This window comes from Tympanuchus pallidicinctus, unplaced genomic scaffold (assembly GCF_026119805.1).
Source record: "Tympanuchus pallidicinctus isolate F22 unplaced genomic scaffold, pur_lepc_1.0 scaffold58, whole genome shotgun sequence".
In the NCBI taxonomy this organism is placed as follows: Eukaryota; Metazoa; Chordata; class Aves; order Galliformes; family Phasianidae; genus Tympanuchus; species Tympanuchus pallidicinctus.
In genome coordinates, this window is record NW_026294778.1 from 38,540 (window position 1) to 55,240 (window position 16,701).

The 16,701-nt window shown below is 56.2% G+C and overlaps 2 long non-coding RNA genes across 12 annotated transcripts; both read right to left on the minus strand.

Annotated features, from left to right (window-relative positions):
• Window positions 1-686: 686 nt before the first annotated feature.
• Window positions 687-9,745, minus strand: LOC128092017 (uncharacterized). Of its 10 annotated transcripts, none has more exons than XR_008211603.1 (3): window positions 9,730-9,745; window positions 1,279-1,328; window positions 687-939 (listed from the first exon to the last, which is right to left on the minus strand). It is a non-coding gene; the product is annotated as an uncharacterized LOC128092017 (long non-coding RNA). The 10 variants fall into 10 exon arrangements; XR_008211602.1 differs by lacking the exon at window positions 9,730-9,745 and adding an exon at window positions 9,631-9,646; XR_008211601.1 differs by lacking the exon at window positions 9,730-9,745 and adding an exon at window positions 9,521-9,536.
• LOC128092015 (uncharacterized) lies at window positions 6,063-8,782 on the minus strand. Of its 2 annotated transcripts, XR_008211591.1 has the most exons (4): window positions 8,697-8,782; window positions 8,507-8,606; window positions 6,718-6,767; window positions 6,063-6,265 (listed from the first exon to the last, which is right to left on the minus strand). It is a non-coding gene; the product is annotated as an uncharacterized LOC128092015 (long non-coding RNA). The 2 variants fall into 2 exon arrangements; XR_008211592.1 differs by lacking the exon at window positions 8,507-8,606 and having other exon boundaries at window positions 8,667-8,756.
• Window positions 9,746-16,701: the final 6,956 nt, after the last annotated feature.

The window sequence follows — 16,701 nt, forward strand, 5'->3', positions numbered from 1 at the left end:
CCCATAGCGCCCTATAGAGACACGCAGTGCCCCATAGCGCCCTATAGAGACACACAGTGCCCCATAGCGCCCTGTAGAGACACGCAGTGCCCCATAGTGCCCTATAGAGACACACAGTGCCCCATAGTGCCCTATAGAGACACGCAGTGCCCCATAGCGCCCTATAGAGACACACAGTGCCCCATAGCGCCCTGTAGAGACACGCAGTGCCCCATAGCGCCCTATAGAGACACACAGTGCCCCATAGTGCCCTATAGAGACACGCAGTGCCCCATAGCGCCCTATAGAGACACACAGTGCCCCATAGCGCCCTGTAGAGACACGCAGTGCCCCATAGCGCCCTATAGAGACACACAGTGCCCCATAGCGCCCTATAGAGACACGCAGTGCCCCATAGCGCCCTATAGAGACACACAGTGCCCCATAGCGCCCTATAGAGACACACAGCGCCCCATAGCGCCCTATAGAGAAACACAGTGCCCCATAGCGCCCTATAGGGACACTCAGTGCCCCATAGCGCCCTAGAAAGACACACAGTGCCCCATAGCGCCCTATAGAGACACACAGTGCCCCATAGCGCTCTATAGAGACACACAGTGCCCCATAGCGCCCTATAGAGACACACAGTGCCCCATAGCGCTCTATAGAGACACACAGTGCCCCATAGCGCCCTATAGAGACACAGTGCCCCATAGAGCCCTATAGAGACACGCAGTGCCCCATAGCGCCCTACAGAGACACACAGAGCCCCATAGCGCCCTATAGAGACACGCAGCGCCCCATAGAGCCCTATAGAGACACACAGTGCCCCATAGCGCCCTATAGAGACACACAGCGCCCCATAGCGCCCTACAGAGACACGGAGTGCCCCATAGCGCCCCATAGAGACACACAGCGCCCCATAACGCCCCATAGAGACACACAGTGCCCCATAGCGCCCTATAGAGACACACAGCACCCATAGCGCCCTATAGAGACACACAGTGCCCCATAGCGCCCTATAGAGACACGCAGTGCCCCATACCGCCCTATAGAGACACGCAGTGCCCCATAGCGCCCTATAGAGACACACAGTGCCCCATAGCGCTCTATAGAGACACACAGTGCCCCATAGCGCCCTATAGGGACACACAGCGCCCCATAGCGCCCTACAGAGACACACAGTGCCCCATAGCGCCCTATAGAGACACACAGTGCCCCATAGAGCTCTATAGAGACACACAGTGCCCCATAGCGCCCTATAGAGACACACAGTGCCCCATAGAGCTCTATAGAGACACGCAGTGCCCCATAGCGCCCTATAGAGACACACAGTGCCCCATAGAGCTCTATAGAGACACACAGTGCCCCATAGCGCCCTATAGAGACACACAGTGCCCCATAGCGCCCTATAGAGACACACAGTGCCCCATAGAGCTCTATAGAGACACACAGTGCCCCATAGCGCCCTATAGAGACACACAGTGCCCCATAGCGCTCTATAGAGACACACAGTGCCCCATAGCGCCCTATAGGGACACACAGCGCCCCATAGCGCCCTACAGAGACACACAGCGCCCCATAGCGCCCTATGGAGACACACAGTGCCCCATAGCGCCCTATAGAGACACACAGTGCCCCACAGCGCTCTATAGAGACACACAGTGCCCCATAGCGCCCTATAGAGACACACAGTGCCCCATAGGGCCCTATAGAGACACACAGTGCCCCACAGAGACACGCAGTGCCCCATAGCGCCCTATAGAGACACACAGCGCCCCATAGCGCCCTATAGAGACACACAGTGCCCCATAGCGCCCTATAGAGACACGCAGTGCCCCATAGGGCCCTATAGAGACACGCAGCGCCCCATAGCGCCCTATAGAGACACGCAGTGCCCCATAGCGCCCCATAGAGACACACAGCGCACCATAGCGCCCTATAGAGACACACAGTGCCCATAGTGCCCTATAGAGACCCACAGTGCCCCATAGCGCCCTATAGGGCACACATCGCCCCATAGGGCCCTACAGAGACACACAGTGCCCCATAGCGCCCTATAGAGACACTCAGTGCCCCATAGCGCCCTATCGAGACACACAGTGCCCCATAGCGCCCTGTAGAGACACACAGTGCCCCATAGCGCGAGACAAAGACACACAGTGCCCCATAGCGCCCTATAGAGACACAGTGCCCCATAGCGCCCTATAGAGACACACAGTGCCCCATAGTGCCAGATAAAGACACACAGTGCCCCATAGCGCCCTATAGAGACACACAGTGCCCCATAGTGCCAGATAAAGACACACAGTGCCCCATAGCGCCCTATACAGACACACAGTGCCCCATAGTGCCAGATAAAGACACACAGTGCCCCATAGCACCCTATGGAGACACACAGTGCCCCATAGCGCCTCATAGACACACATAGTGCCCCATAGCGCCCTATAGAGACACACAGTGCCCCATAGCGCCCCATAGAGACACACAGTGCCCCATAGCGCCATATAGAGACACACAGTGCCCCATAGCGCCCTATAGACACACAGTGCCCCATAGCGCCCTATAGAGACACACAGTGCCCCATAGCGCCAGATAAAGACACACAGTGCCCCATAGCGCCCTATAGAGACACACAGTGCACCATAGCGCCCTATAGAGACACACAGTGCCCCATAGCGCCCTATAGAGACACACAGTGCGCCATAGCGCCCCATAGAGACACACAGTGCCCCATAGCGCCCTATAGAGACACACAGTGCGCCATAGCGCCCCATAGAGACACACAGTGCCCCATAGCGCCCTATAGAGACACACAGTGCCCCATAGCGCCCCATAGAGACACACAGTGCCCCATAGCGCCCTATAGAGACACAGTGCCCCATAGTGCCAGATAAAGACACACAGTGCCCCATAGTGCCCTATAGAGACACCCAGTGCCCCATAGCGCCCTATAGAGACACACAGTGCCCCATAACGCCCTGTAGAGACACAGTGCCCCATAGCGCGAGATAAAGACACACAGTGCCCCATAGCGCCCCATAGAGACACACAGTGCCCCATAGCGCCCTATAGAGACACACAGTGCCCCATAGCGCCCTGTAGAGACACACAGTGCCCCATAGCGCCCTATAGAGACACACAGTGCCCCATAGCGCCCTGTAGAGACACACAGTGCCCCATAGCGCGAGATAAAGACACACAGTGCCCCATAGCGACCTATAGAGACACACAGTGCCCCATAGCGCGAGATAAAGACACACAGTGCCCCACAGCGCCCTATAGAGACACACAGTGCCCCATAGCGCCAGATAAAGACACAAAGTGCCCCATAGCGCCCTATAGAGACACACAGTGCCCCATAGCGCCCTGTAGAGACACACAGTGCCCCACAGCGCCAGATAAAGACACACAGTGCCCCATAGCGCCCTATAGAGGCACACAGTGCCCCATAGCGCCAGATAAAGACACACAGTGCCCCATAGCGCCCTATAGAGGCACACAGTGCCCCATAGCGCCCTATAGAGACACAGTGCCCCATAGCGCCCTATAGAGACACACAGTGCCCCATAGTGCCAGATAAAGACACACAGTGCCCCATAGCGCCCTATAGTGACACAGTGCCCCATTGCACCCTATAGAGACACACAGTGCCCCATAGCGCCCTATAGAGACACACAGTGCCCCATAGCGCCCCATAGAGACACACAGTGCCCATAGCGCCCTATAGAGACACACAGTGCCCCATAGCGCCCCATAGACACACACAGTGCCCCATAGCGCCCTATAGAGACACACAGTGCTCCATAGCGCCCTATAGAGACACACAGTGCCCCATAGCGCCAAATAAAGACACACAGTGCCCCATAGCGCCCTATAGAGACACACAGTGCCCCATAGCGCCAGATAAAGACACACAGTGCCCCATAGCGCCCTATAGAGACACACAGTGCCCCATAGCGCCAAATAAAGACACACAGTTCCCCATAGCGCCCTATAGATACACACAGTGCCCCATAGTGCCAGAAAAAGACACACAGTGCCCCATAGCGCCCTATAGAGACACACAGTGCCCCATAGCGCCAGATAAAGACACACAGTGCCCCATAGCGCCCTATAGAGACACACAGTGCCCCATAACGCCCTATAGAGACACACAGTGCCCCATAGCGCCCTATAGAGACACACAGTGCCCTATGGCGCCCTACAGAGACACACTGTGCCCCATAGCGCCCCATAGAGACACACTGCGCCCCATAGCGCCCTATAGAGACACTCAGTGCCCCATAGCGCCCTAGAGAGACACACAGTGCCCCATAGAGCCCTAAAGAGACACACTGTGCCCCATAGCGCCCTATAGAGACACATTGCGCCCCATAGCGCCCTATAGAGACACTCAGTGCCCCATAGCGCCCTAGAGAGACACACTGTGCCCCATAGCGCCAGATAAAGACACACAGTGCCCCATAGCGCCCTGTAGAGACACAGTGCCCCATAGCGCCCTATAGAGACACACAGTGCCCCATAGCACCCTATAGAGACACACAGAGCCCCATAGCGCCCCATAGAGACACACAGTGCCCCATAGCACCCTATGGAGACACATAGTGCCCCATAGCGCCCTATAGAGACACACAGCGCCCCATAGCGCCCTAAAGAGACACACTGTGCCCCATAGCGCCAGATAAAGACACACAGTGCCCCATAGCGCCCTATAGAGACACACAGTGCCCCATAGCGCCCTAAAGAGACACACTGCGCCCCATAGCGCCCTATAGAGACACACAGTGCCCCATAGCGCCCTATAGAGACACAGCGCCCCATAGCGCCAGATAAAGACACACAGTGCCCCATAGCGCCCTACAGAGACACACAGTGCCCCATAGCGCCCTATAGAGACACACAGTGCCCCTTAGCGCCCTATAGAGACACACAGTGCCCCATAGCGACCCATATAGACACACAGTGCCCCATAGCGCCCCATAGAGACACACAGTGCCCCATAGTGCCCTATAGAGACACTTAGTGCCCCATAGCGCCCTATAGAGACACACTGCGCCCCATAGCGCCCTATAGACACACAGTGCCCCATAGCGCCCTATAGAGACACAGTGCCCCATAGTGCCAGATAAAGACACACAGTGCCCCATAGCGCCCTATAGAGACACACAGTGCCCCATAGCGCCCTATAGAGACACACAGTGCCCCATAGCGCACTGTAGAGACACAGTACCCCATAGCGCCCTATAGAGACACACAGTGCCCCATAGTGCCAGATAAAGACACACAGTGCCCCATAGCACCCAATGGAGACACACAGTGCCCCATAGCGCCCCATAGAGACACAATGCGCCCCATAGCGCCAGATAAAGACACACAGTGCCCCATAGCGCCCTGTAGAGACACACAGTGCCCCATAGCGCCCTATAGAGACACACAGTGCCCCATAGCGCCCTGTAGAGACACACAGTGCCCCATAGCGCCAGATAAAGACACACAGTGCCCCATAGCGCCCTGTAGAGACACACAGTGCTCCATAGCGCCCCATAGAGACACACAGTGCCCCATAGCGCCCTAAAGAGACACACTGCGCCCCATAGCGCCCTATAGAGACACACAGTGCCCCATAGCGCCCTATAGAGACACAGTGCCCCATAGCGCCAGATAAAGACACACAGTGCCCCATAGCGCCCTGTAGAGACACAGTGCCCCATAGCGCCCTATAGAGACACACAGTGCCCCATAGCGCCCCATAGAGACACACAGTGCCCCATAGCGCCCTATAGAGACACACAGTACCCCATAGCGCCCTATAGAGACACACAGTACCCCATAGCCCCTATAAAGACACACAGTGCCCCATAGCGCCCTATAGAGACACACAGTGCCCCATAGCGCCCTATAGAGACACACAGTGTTCCATAGCCCCAAGAGAGACACACAGTGCCCCATAGCACCCTATAGAGACACACAGTGCCCCATAGCGCCCTATAGACACACAGTGCCCCATAGCGCCGTACAGAGACACACAGTGCCCCATAGCGCCCTGTAGAGACACACAGTGCCCCATAGCGCCGTACAGAGACACACAGTGCCCCATAGCGCCCTGTAGAGACACACAGTGCCCCATAGCGCCCCATAGAGACACACAGTGCCCCATAGCGGCCTATAGAGACACACAGAGCCCCATAGCACCCTATAGAGACACACAGTGCCCCATAGCGCCCCATAGAGACACACAGTGCCCCATAGCGCCCCATAGAGACACACAGTGCCCCATAGTGCCCTGTAGACACACAGTGCCCCATTGCGCCCTATAGAGACACACAGTGCCCCATAGCGCCCCATAGAGACACACAGTGCCCCATAGCGCCCTATAGACACACAGTGCCCCATAGCGCCCTATAGAGACACACAGTGCCCCATAGCGCCCTGTAGAGACACACAGTGACCCATAGCGCCCTATAGAGACACACAGTGCCCCATAGCGCCCTATAGAGACACACAGTGCCCCATAGCGCCCTGTAGAGACACACAGTGCCCCATAGCGCCCTATAGAGACACACAGTGCCCCATAGCGCCCTGTAGAGACACACAGTGCCCCATAGCGCCCCATAGAGACACACTGTGCCCCATAGCGCCCTGTAGAGACACACAGTGCCCCATAGTGCCGTGTAGACACACAGTGCCCCATAGCGCCCTATAGAAACACAGTGCCCCATAGCGCCCTATGGAGACACACAGCGCCCCATAGCGCCCCATAGAGACACACAGTGCTCCATAGCGCCCTATAAAGACACACAGTGCCCCATAGCGCCCTGTAGAGACACACAGTGCCCCATAGCGCCCTATAGAGACACACAGTGCCCCATAGCGCCCTGTAGAGACACACAGTGCCCCATAGCGCCCTATAGAGACACACAGTGACCCATAGCGCCCTGTAGACACACACAGTGCCCCATAGCGCCCTATAGAGACACACAGTGCCCCATAGTGCCCTGTAGAGACACACAGTGCCCCATAGCGCCCTATAGAGACACACAGTGCCCCATAGCGCCCCATAGAGACACACAGTGCACCATAGCGCCCTATAGACACACACAGTGCCCCATAGCGCCCTATAGAGACACACAGTGCCCCATAGCACCATACAGAGACACACAGTGCCCCATAGCGCCCTATAGAGACACACAGAGCCCCATAGCGCCCTGTAGAGACACACAGTGCCCCATAGCGCCATACAGAGACACACAGTGCCCCATAGCGCCCTATAGAGACACACAGAGCCCCATAGCGCCCTGTAGAGACACACAGTGCCCCATAGCGCCCTATAGAGACACACAGTGCCCCATAGCGCCCTATAGAGACACACAGAGCCCCATAGCGCCCTGTAGAGACACACAGTGCCCCATAGCGCCCTATAGAGACACACAGAGCCCCATAGCGCCCTGTAGAGACACACAGTGCCCCATAGCGCCCTATAGAGACACACAGTGCCCCTTAGCGCCCCATAGAGACACGCAGTGCCCCATAGCGCCCTATAGATACACACAGTGCCCCATAGTGCCCATAGAGACACACAGTGCCCCATAGCGCCCTATAGAGACACACAGTGCCCCATAGCGCCCCATAGAGACACACAGTGCCCCATAGTGCCCTATAGAGACACACAGTGCCCCTAGCGCCCTATAGAGACACACAGTGCCCCATAGCGCCTTATAGAGACACAGTGCCCCATAGCGCCCTGTAGAGACATACAGTGCACCATAGCGCCCTACAGAGACACACAGTGCCCCATAGCGCCTTATAGAGACACAGTGCCCCATAGCGCCCTGTAGAGACACGCAGTGCCCCATAGCGCCCTACAGAGACACACAGTGCCCCATAGCGCCCTATAGAGACACACATTGCCTCATAGTGCCCATAGAGACACACAGTGCCCCATAGCGCCTTATAGACACACAGTGCCCCATAGCACCCTATAGAGACACACAGTGCTCCATAGCGCCCTATAGAGACACGCAGTGCCCCATAGCGCCCCATAGAGACACACAGTGCTCCATAGCGCCCTATAGAGACACACAGTGCCCCATAGCGCCCTACAGAGACACACAGTGCCCCATAGCGCCCCATAGAGACACACAGTGCTCCATAGCGCCCTATAGAGAAACACAGTGCCCCATAGCGCCCTACAGAGACACACAGTGCCCCATAGCGCCCTATAGACACACAGTGCCCCATAGAGCCCTATAGAGTCACGCAGTGCCCCATAGCGCCCTATAGAGACACACAGTGCCCCATAGCACCCTATAGAGACACACAGTGCCCTATAGAGACACGCTGTGACCCATAGCGCCCTATAGAGACACGCAGTGCCCCATAGCGCCCTATGGAGACACACAGTGCCCTATAGACACACGCAGTGCCCCATAGCGCCCTATGGAGACACACAGTGCCCCATAGCGCCCTATAGAGACACACAGTGCCCTATAGAGACACGCAGTGACCCATAGCGCCCTATGGAGACACACAGTGCCCCATAGCGCCCTATAGAGACACACAGTGCCCTATAGAGACACGCAGTGACCCATAGCGCCTTATAGAGACACACAGTGCCCCATAGCGCCCTATGGAGACACACAGTGCCCTATAGACACACGCAGTGCCCCATAGCGCCCTATAGAGACACACAGTGCCCCATAGCGCCCTATAGAGACACACAGTGCCCTATAGAGACACGCAGTGACCCATAGCGCCTTATAGAGACACACAGTGCCCCATAGCGCCCTATGGAGACACACAGTGCCCTATAGACACACGCAGTGCCCCATAGCGCCCTATAGAGACACACAGTGCCCCATAGCGCCCATAGAGACACACAGTGCCCTATAGAGACACGCAGTGACCCATAGCGCCTTATAGAGTCACACAGTGCCCCATAGAAACACACAGTGCCCCATAGCGCCCTATAGAGACACGCAGTGCCCCATATCACCCTATAGAGACACACAGTGCCCATAGTGCCCTATAGAGACACACAGTGCCCCATAGCGCCCTATAGAGACACACAGTGCCCATTGCGCCCTATAGAGACACCGAGTGCCCCATAGCGCCCTATAGAGACACACTGTGCCCCATAGCGCCCTATAGAGACACACAGTGCCCCATAGCGCCCTATAAAGACACACAGTGCCCCATAGCGCCCTATAGAGAAACACAGTGCCCCATAGCGCCCTATAGAGACACACTGTGCCCCAAAGCGCCCTATAGAGACACACTGTGCCCCATTGCGCCCTATAGAGACACACAGTGCCCCATAGCGCCCTATAGAGACACACAGTGCCCCATAGTGCCCTATAAAGACACACAGTGCCCCATAGTGCCCTATAGAGACACACAGTGCCCCATAGCGCCCTATAGAGACACAGGGCCCCATAGCGCCCTATAGAGACACACAGTGCCCCATAGCCCCAAGAGAGACACACAGTGTCCCATAGCGCCCTATAGAGACACACAGTGCTCCATAGCGCCCTATAGAGACACACAGTGCCCTATAGAGACACACAGTGCCCCATAGCGCCCTATAGAGACACACAGTGCCCCATAGGGCCCTGTAGAGACACACAGTGCCCCATAGCGCCCTATGGAGACACACAGTGCCCTATAGAGACACGCAGTGACCCATAGCGCCGTATAGAGACACACAGTGCCCCATAGAAACACGCAGTGCCCCATAGCGCCCATAGAGACACACAGTGCCCTATAGAGACACGCAGTGACCCATAGCGCCTTATAGAGTCACACAGTGCCCCATAGAAACACGCAGTGCCCCATAGCGCCCTATAGAGACACGCAGTGCCCCATATCGCCCTATAGAGACACACAGTGCCCATAGTGCCCTATAGAGACACACAGTGCCCCATAGCGCCCTATAGAGACACACAGTGCCCATTGCGCCCTATAGAGACACAGAGTGCCCCATAGCGCCCTATAGAGACACACTGTGCCCCATAGCGCCCTATAGAGACACACAGTGCCCCATAGCGCCCTATAAAGACACACAGTGCCCCATAGCGCCCTATAGATAAACACAGTGCCCCATAGCGCCCTATAGAGACACACTGTGCCCCAAAGCGCCCTATAGAGACACACTGTGCCCCATTGCGCCCTATAGAGACACACAGTGCCCCATAGCGCCCTATAGAGACACACAGTGCCCTATAGAGACACACAGTGCCCCATAGCGCCCTATAGAGACACACAGTGCCCCATAGGGCCCTGTAGAGACACACAGTGCCCCATAGCGCCCTATGGAGACACACAGTGCCCTATAGAGACACGCAGTGACCCATAGCGCCGTATAGAGACACACAGTGCCCCATAGAAACACGCAGTGCCCCATAGCGCCCTATGGAGACACACCGTGCCCCATAGCACTTCACAGAGGAAGCTGTATCACAGAGGAAGCAGTCTAGGAGGTTTCTGCAGTGCATAGAGCACAACTTGCTGATACAGCTGGTCAGAGAGCCCACGAGAGGAACGGCCCCACTGGAGCTGCTGTTCACAAACAGGGAAGGTCTGGTGGGAGATGTGGAGGTTGGAGGCTGCCTTGGGCAGAGCGACCATGAAATGATGGACTTGGTGATTCGTGGTGGAGCCTGGAGGGGGAACAGTAAAATTGCTGCCTTGGACTTGAGGAGGGCGGACTTGGAATTGTTCAGGGGACAAATAGGGGGAGTCCCCTGGCATTCAGTCTTAGCGAGTAAAGGGGTCCAAGAGAGCTGGCTGCTCTTCAAGAAGGAAGTCTGAAGGACGCAGAATGAATGCAAAAATGAGCCGGCGGGGAAGAAGAGCGGCGTGGATGAACAGGGAGAAAAAGAGAACCTGCCGCCTGTGGAAAGAGGGACAGGGCACCCAGAATGAATGCAAGGAAGGCGTTAGGATGTGTGGAGGTGAAATCAGAAAGGCAAAAGGCCAGCTTGAATTTAACCTGGCCGCTGGGGTGAAAAGGAATAAGAAACTCTTTTATAAATGCATTAACAGTAAGAGGAGGACAAAGGAGAGCATCCACTCTTTGCTGGATGAGGCTGGGAATGCGAGCACTGAGGATAAGGAAAAGGCGGAGGTTCTGAATGCCTTCTTTACGTCTGTCTTTAGAAGTCAGACCAGTTATCCTCAGGATGCTCCTCTCTCTGACCTGGTAATCTGGGCTGGGGAGCACACGAACCCCCCGTGATTCTGGAGGAAACAGTCAGAGACCTCCTGCTCCAGCTGGGCTGCCACAAGGCGATGGGGCCAGATGGGATCCAGCCCAGAGTGCTGAGGGAGCTGGCGGAGGTGAGAGCCGAGCCGCTTTCCATCATCTGTCAGCGCTCCTTGTTGGCTGCTGAGGTCCCAGAAGGCTGGAGGGCGACGTGACTCCATTTATAAGAAAGGTGGTAAGGAGGATCCGGGGAACTGCAGGCCTGTCAGCCTGACCTCGGTGCCAGGGAAGGGGATGGAGCAGATGGTCGTGAGGGAGGTGATGCGGCAGTGCAGGGTGAGCGGGGCAGCAGGCCCAGCATGAAGGGCAGCTCCTGTTGGACCGACCTGATCTCCTTCTATGACCCATCTGGTGGATGAGGGAAAGGCTGTTGATGTCCTACCTGCACTTCAGCACAGCCTTTGGCGCTGCCCCCCACAGCATCTCCTGCAGCAGCTGGCAGCCGAGGCTTGGATGGCTGCACTCTGTGCTGGGTGAGGAGCTGCATGGAGGGCCGGGCTCAGAGTGGTGGTGAATGGAGTCAAATCCAGCTGGCGGCCGGTTGTGAGCGGTGTTCCCCAGGGGTCGGTGCTGGGGCTGTGCTCTGCAATACCTTCATTGATGACCTGGATGAGGGCATCGAGTGCAGCCTCAGTACATTCGCAGATGGCACCGGATGGGCTGGAAGTGTGGATCTGCCTGTATCAGGGTATATTGCAGTGCAGCTTGCGCACCGAGGGACACAGGAAGGGGTTGGAGCCAGGAAAATGAAGCGAGCAGAGGAAATCAGCGTGTTCTACTGACCTGCTGGCTCTTTAACACAGCACAGCTGGAACTATGCTTCTCCCTCTGCTTCTAACCAGGCAGTTACAAGGCTCTACAGAGTTACGAGGCCCTGCAGAGGGATCTGGACAGGCTGCAGAGCTGGGCTGAAGCCCATGGGATGAGGTTCAACAAGGCCAAATGCCGGGTGCTGCGCTTGGGCCACAACAACCCCAGGCGATGCTGCAGGCTTGGGGCGCTGTGGCTGGAGGATGGCGTAGAGGAAATGGAGCTGGGGGTATGGATGGATGCTGGGCTGAACAGGAGCCCACAGGGTGCCCAGGTGGCCAAGAAGGCCAAGGGCAGCCTGGCCTGCATTAGGAATGGTGAGGCAGCAGGAGCAGGGAGGTGATTGTTCCCTGTACTCAGCACTGGTGAGGCCGCACCTCGAGGGCTGGGTCCAGTTTTGGGCCCCTCGCTGCAAGAAAGACACGGAGGCCCTGGAACGTGTTCAAAGGAGGGCAAGGAAATGGTGAGGGGTCTGGAGCACAGGGCTGATGAGGAGAGGCTGAAGGAGCTGGGAACGTTCAGCCTGGAGAAGAGGAGCTGAGGGCAGAGCGCACTGCTCTTATGGCTGCCTGAAGGGAGGCTGCAGGGAGCTGGGGGGCGGCCTCTGCTCTCGTGCCATCAGTGATGGGAGCAGGGGGAACGGCTTCAAGCTGCGGCAGGGGAGATTCAGGCTGGACGTGAGGAAGTGTCACTGTTCAGAAAGGTGGGCAGCACTGCAATGGGTGCCCAGGGAGGTGGGGGAGGCACCGAGCCTGGGGGTGTTCAAGGCAAGGCTGGGTGCTGTGCTGAGGGACGGGGTTCAGTGGGAGCTGCTGGGAACGGGGGAACGGTTGGACTGGGGCAGCTTGGAGGTCTGTTCCAACCTTGGGGATTCTATGTGTCCCAGTGGGGTCTCTATGGGGTCTCAATGGGTCCCTGTGGGTGTCTATGGGGTCTGTGGTGTCTGTATGGGTTCCAATGGGTCCCAATAGGTTCTATGGGGTCTCTATGGGTCTCAATTGGTTCCAATGGGTCCCAATAGGTTCTATGGGGTCTCAATGGTTCTCAATGGGTTCCAATGGGTCCCAATGGGTTCTATGCTGTCCCAATGGGTCCCTGTGGGTTCTATGGGGTCTCAATGGGTCTCTATGGGTTCCTGTGTGTCCCAATGGGATCTATGGGGTCTCAATGGGTCCCTGTGGGTCTCTATGGGGTCTGTGGTGTCTGTATGGGTTCCAATGGGTCCCAATAGGTTCTATGGGGTCTCAATGGGTCTCAATGGGTCCCAATAGGTTCTATGGGGTCTCAATGGGTCTCTATGGGTCCCTGTGGGTCTCTATGGGGTCTGTGGTGTCTGTATGGGTTCCAATGGATCCCAATAGGTTCTATGGGGTCTCAATGGGTCTCAATGGGTCCCAATAGGTTCTATGGGGTCTCAATGGGTCTCTATGGGTCCCTGTGGGTCTCTATGGGGTCTGTGGTGTCTGTATGGGTTCCAATGGGTCCCAATAGGTTCTATGGGGTCTCAATGGGTCTCAATGGGTCCCAATAGGTTCTATGGGACCTCAATGGGTTCCAATGGGTCCCTATATGTCCCAATGGGTCCCTATGGGTTCCTATGGGTTCTATGGGGTCTCAATGGGTCTCTATGGGTTCCTATGTGTCCCAATGGGATCTATGGGGTCTCAATGGGTCCCTGTGGGTCTCTATGGGGTCTGTGGGGTCTCTATGGGTTCCTATGGTTTCCTTGAGGAAGTGTCACTGTTCAGAAAGGTGGGCAGCACTGCAATGGGTGCCCAGGGAGGTGGGGGAGGCACCGAGCCTGGGGGTGTTCAAGGCAAGGCTGGGTGCTGTGCTGAGGGACGGGGTTCAGTGGGAGCTGCTGGGAACGGGGGAACGGTTGGACTGGGGCAGCTTGGAGGTCTTTCCCAACCTTGGGGATTCTAGGATTCTAGGATTCTATGTGTCCCAATGGGGTCTCTATGGGGTCTCAATGGGTCCCTGTGGGTCTCTATGGGGTCTGTGGGGTCTGTATGGGTTCCAATGGGTCCCAATGGGTTCTATGGGGTCTCTATGGGTCTCAATGGGTTCCAATGGGTCCCAATAGGTTCTATGGGGTCTCAATGGGTCTCAATGGGTTCCAATGGGTCCCAATAGGTTCTATGGGGTCTCAATGGGTTCTCAATGGGTTCCAATGGGTCCCAATAGGTTCTATGGGGTCTCAATGGGTCTCAATGGGTTCCAATGGGTCCCAATAGGTTCTATGGGGTCTCAATGGGTCTCAATGGGTCCCAATAGGTTCTATGGGGTCTCAATGGGTCTCTATGGGTCCCTAAGGTTTCTATGGGGTCTCAATGGGTCTCAATGGTTCCAATGGGTCCCTATGGTTTCTATGGTGTCTATGGGGTCTCAATGGGTCTCTATGGGTTCCTATGTGTCCCAATGGGATCTATGGGGTCTCAATGGGTCCCTGTGGCTCTCTATGGGGTCTGTGGTGTCTGTATGGGTTCCAATGGGTCCCAATAGGTTCTATGGGGTCTCAATGGGTCTCAATTGGTTCCAATGGGTCCCAATAGGTTCTATGGGGTCTCAATGGGTCTCAATTGGTTCCAATGGGTCCCAATAGGTTCTATGGGGTCTCAATGGGTCTCAATGGGTCCCAATAGGTTCTATGGGGTCTCAATGGGTCTCAATGGGTCCCTATGGTTTCTATGGGGTCTCAATGGGTCTCAATGGTTCCAATGGGTCCCTATGGTTTCTATGGTGTCTATGGGGTCTCAATGGGTCTCTATGGGTTCCTATGTGTCCCAATGGGATCTATGGGGTCTCAATGGGTCCCTGTGGGTCTCTATGGGGTCTGTGGGGTCTCTATGGGTTCCAATGGGTCCCAATAGGTTCTATGGGGTCTCAATGGGTCTCTATGGGTTCCAATGGGTCCCAATAGGTTCTATGGGATCTCAATGGGTCTCAATGGGTTCCAATGGGTCCCAATAGGTTCTATGGGGTCTCAATGGGTCCCTATGGGTTCTATGGTGTCTATGGGGTCTCAATGGGTCTCTATGGGTTCCTATGTGTCCCAATGGGATCTATGGGGTCTGAATGGGTCCCTGTGGGTCTCTATGGGGTCTGTGGTGTCTCTATGGGTTCCAATGGGTCCCAATGGGTTCTATGGGGTCTCAATGGGTCTCAATGGGTTCCAATGGGTCCCAATGGGTTCTATGGGGTCTCAATGGGTCCCTATGGTTTCTATGGGGTCTCAATGGGTCTCTGTGGGTTTCTATGTGTCCCAGTAGGTTCTATGGGGTCTCAATGGGTCTCAATGGGTCTCAATGGGACTGGGGGAGCTTGGAGGTCTTTCCCAACCTTGGTGATTCTATGACTCTATGATTCACACTGTCTGAGTTGAAATCAGGACACGGAAAGGGTGCAGCAGAGAATTCACTGCTCCACCCGTTAACGACAGTTCCATACGTTGGGTGAAACCCGTCCCTGTGCAGCTTTTTACTGCCTTAAAAATCAGCCTCCCCTGCATTGACTCCAAGCAAACTCCGTCACCCTCAGCTCATCTCAGACATCTCCCAGATGAGAAGCGTTCACTGATATCGTCAAAAATTCCTCTTGGTCTGCATCAGGAGTCCCTGCTGCTGGCCCAAACTGACGGCTGGGGCCACAGGCGCTCGCTTTAGGATTAGTTTGGAGCCGCCCTGTTGGAATACAAACCATCCGCTGGGTTGGATTTGCTCCGTTTCACCACCCAAGCCCTCGGGGCTCCGTCCCTCCTGCGTCCCCGCGATGCCCTTTTCCTCCCAGCCAAATTCTCACGGCCGGATCCTCAGGTGAGCTCTGCAAGCTGCCAAGTGCAGGATTGAGGTTCCTCGAGGGAAACCTCATCAGAGGGGGGGAAGCTGCAGGCCGTGGCTTAATCTCAGTCTCACCCCAAACGCAATTCCTTCTGCGAGTGCTCAGGTGCTTTAGAAATGGGGAGAATTCCTCCAGTCTTGGTGTGTATCTGAGTGCCACAGCGGGGCTTTTTGAGACCTCCCTCTCGCGTCCCTCACCTCCCCAAGAGATTCGCTTCCCTCCCTGCTCCACATTGGCAAACGATGACAGGGACAGGAAACGAAAGACGCAGAAACCGCGCTGCAGAGCGGCTCTGAATCGCAGACCCCCAAGCAGAACAAGCGCCACAAGCAGCGCTTTGACAGCGCTGGATGCCCAGAACTGCTTCAAAAAGCAGAGGTTCAGAAGGATCTCACCTGCCTGTGCCGGTTCCCCAGGTCTGGCATAAGCCGAGCATCGCAGCACCAACACCTCCTGACCTTTAACCGAGGTTTGATGGCCAATTCACAGACCTGACCCCCCCCCGAGCCCCCTAAAGCTGTTCCAATTGCCTTGGGACCCGTCCCCTCCCAGCCCTGCCTCAGGCCAACGCTCAATAGCAGCAACAAGAACAGGGATGGAAGGAGCCACCTCTGTCAACTCCAAAGATCACCTTCAAAATCTTTGTCCCAAAGCCATCAATTGGGGCCAAACCCAACAAACAACACTGCTGGGACCGACAGGACTTACACCAACCTCAGGCTTCAGGATGCCAGGGCGCAGGCCTGGGGCCTCTGCTGGCACCATTCACCAGCTGCAACGTGAGGCTGTGGGTCTCTATGGGGTTTGTG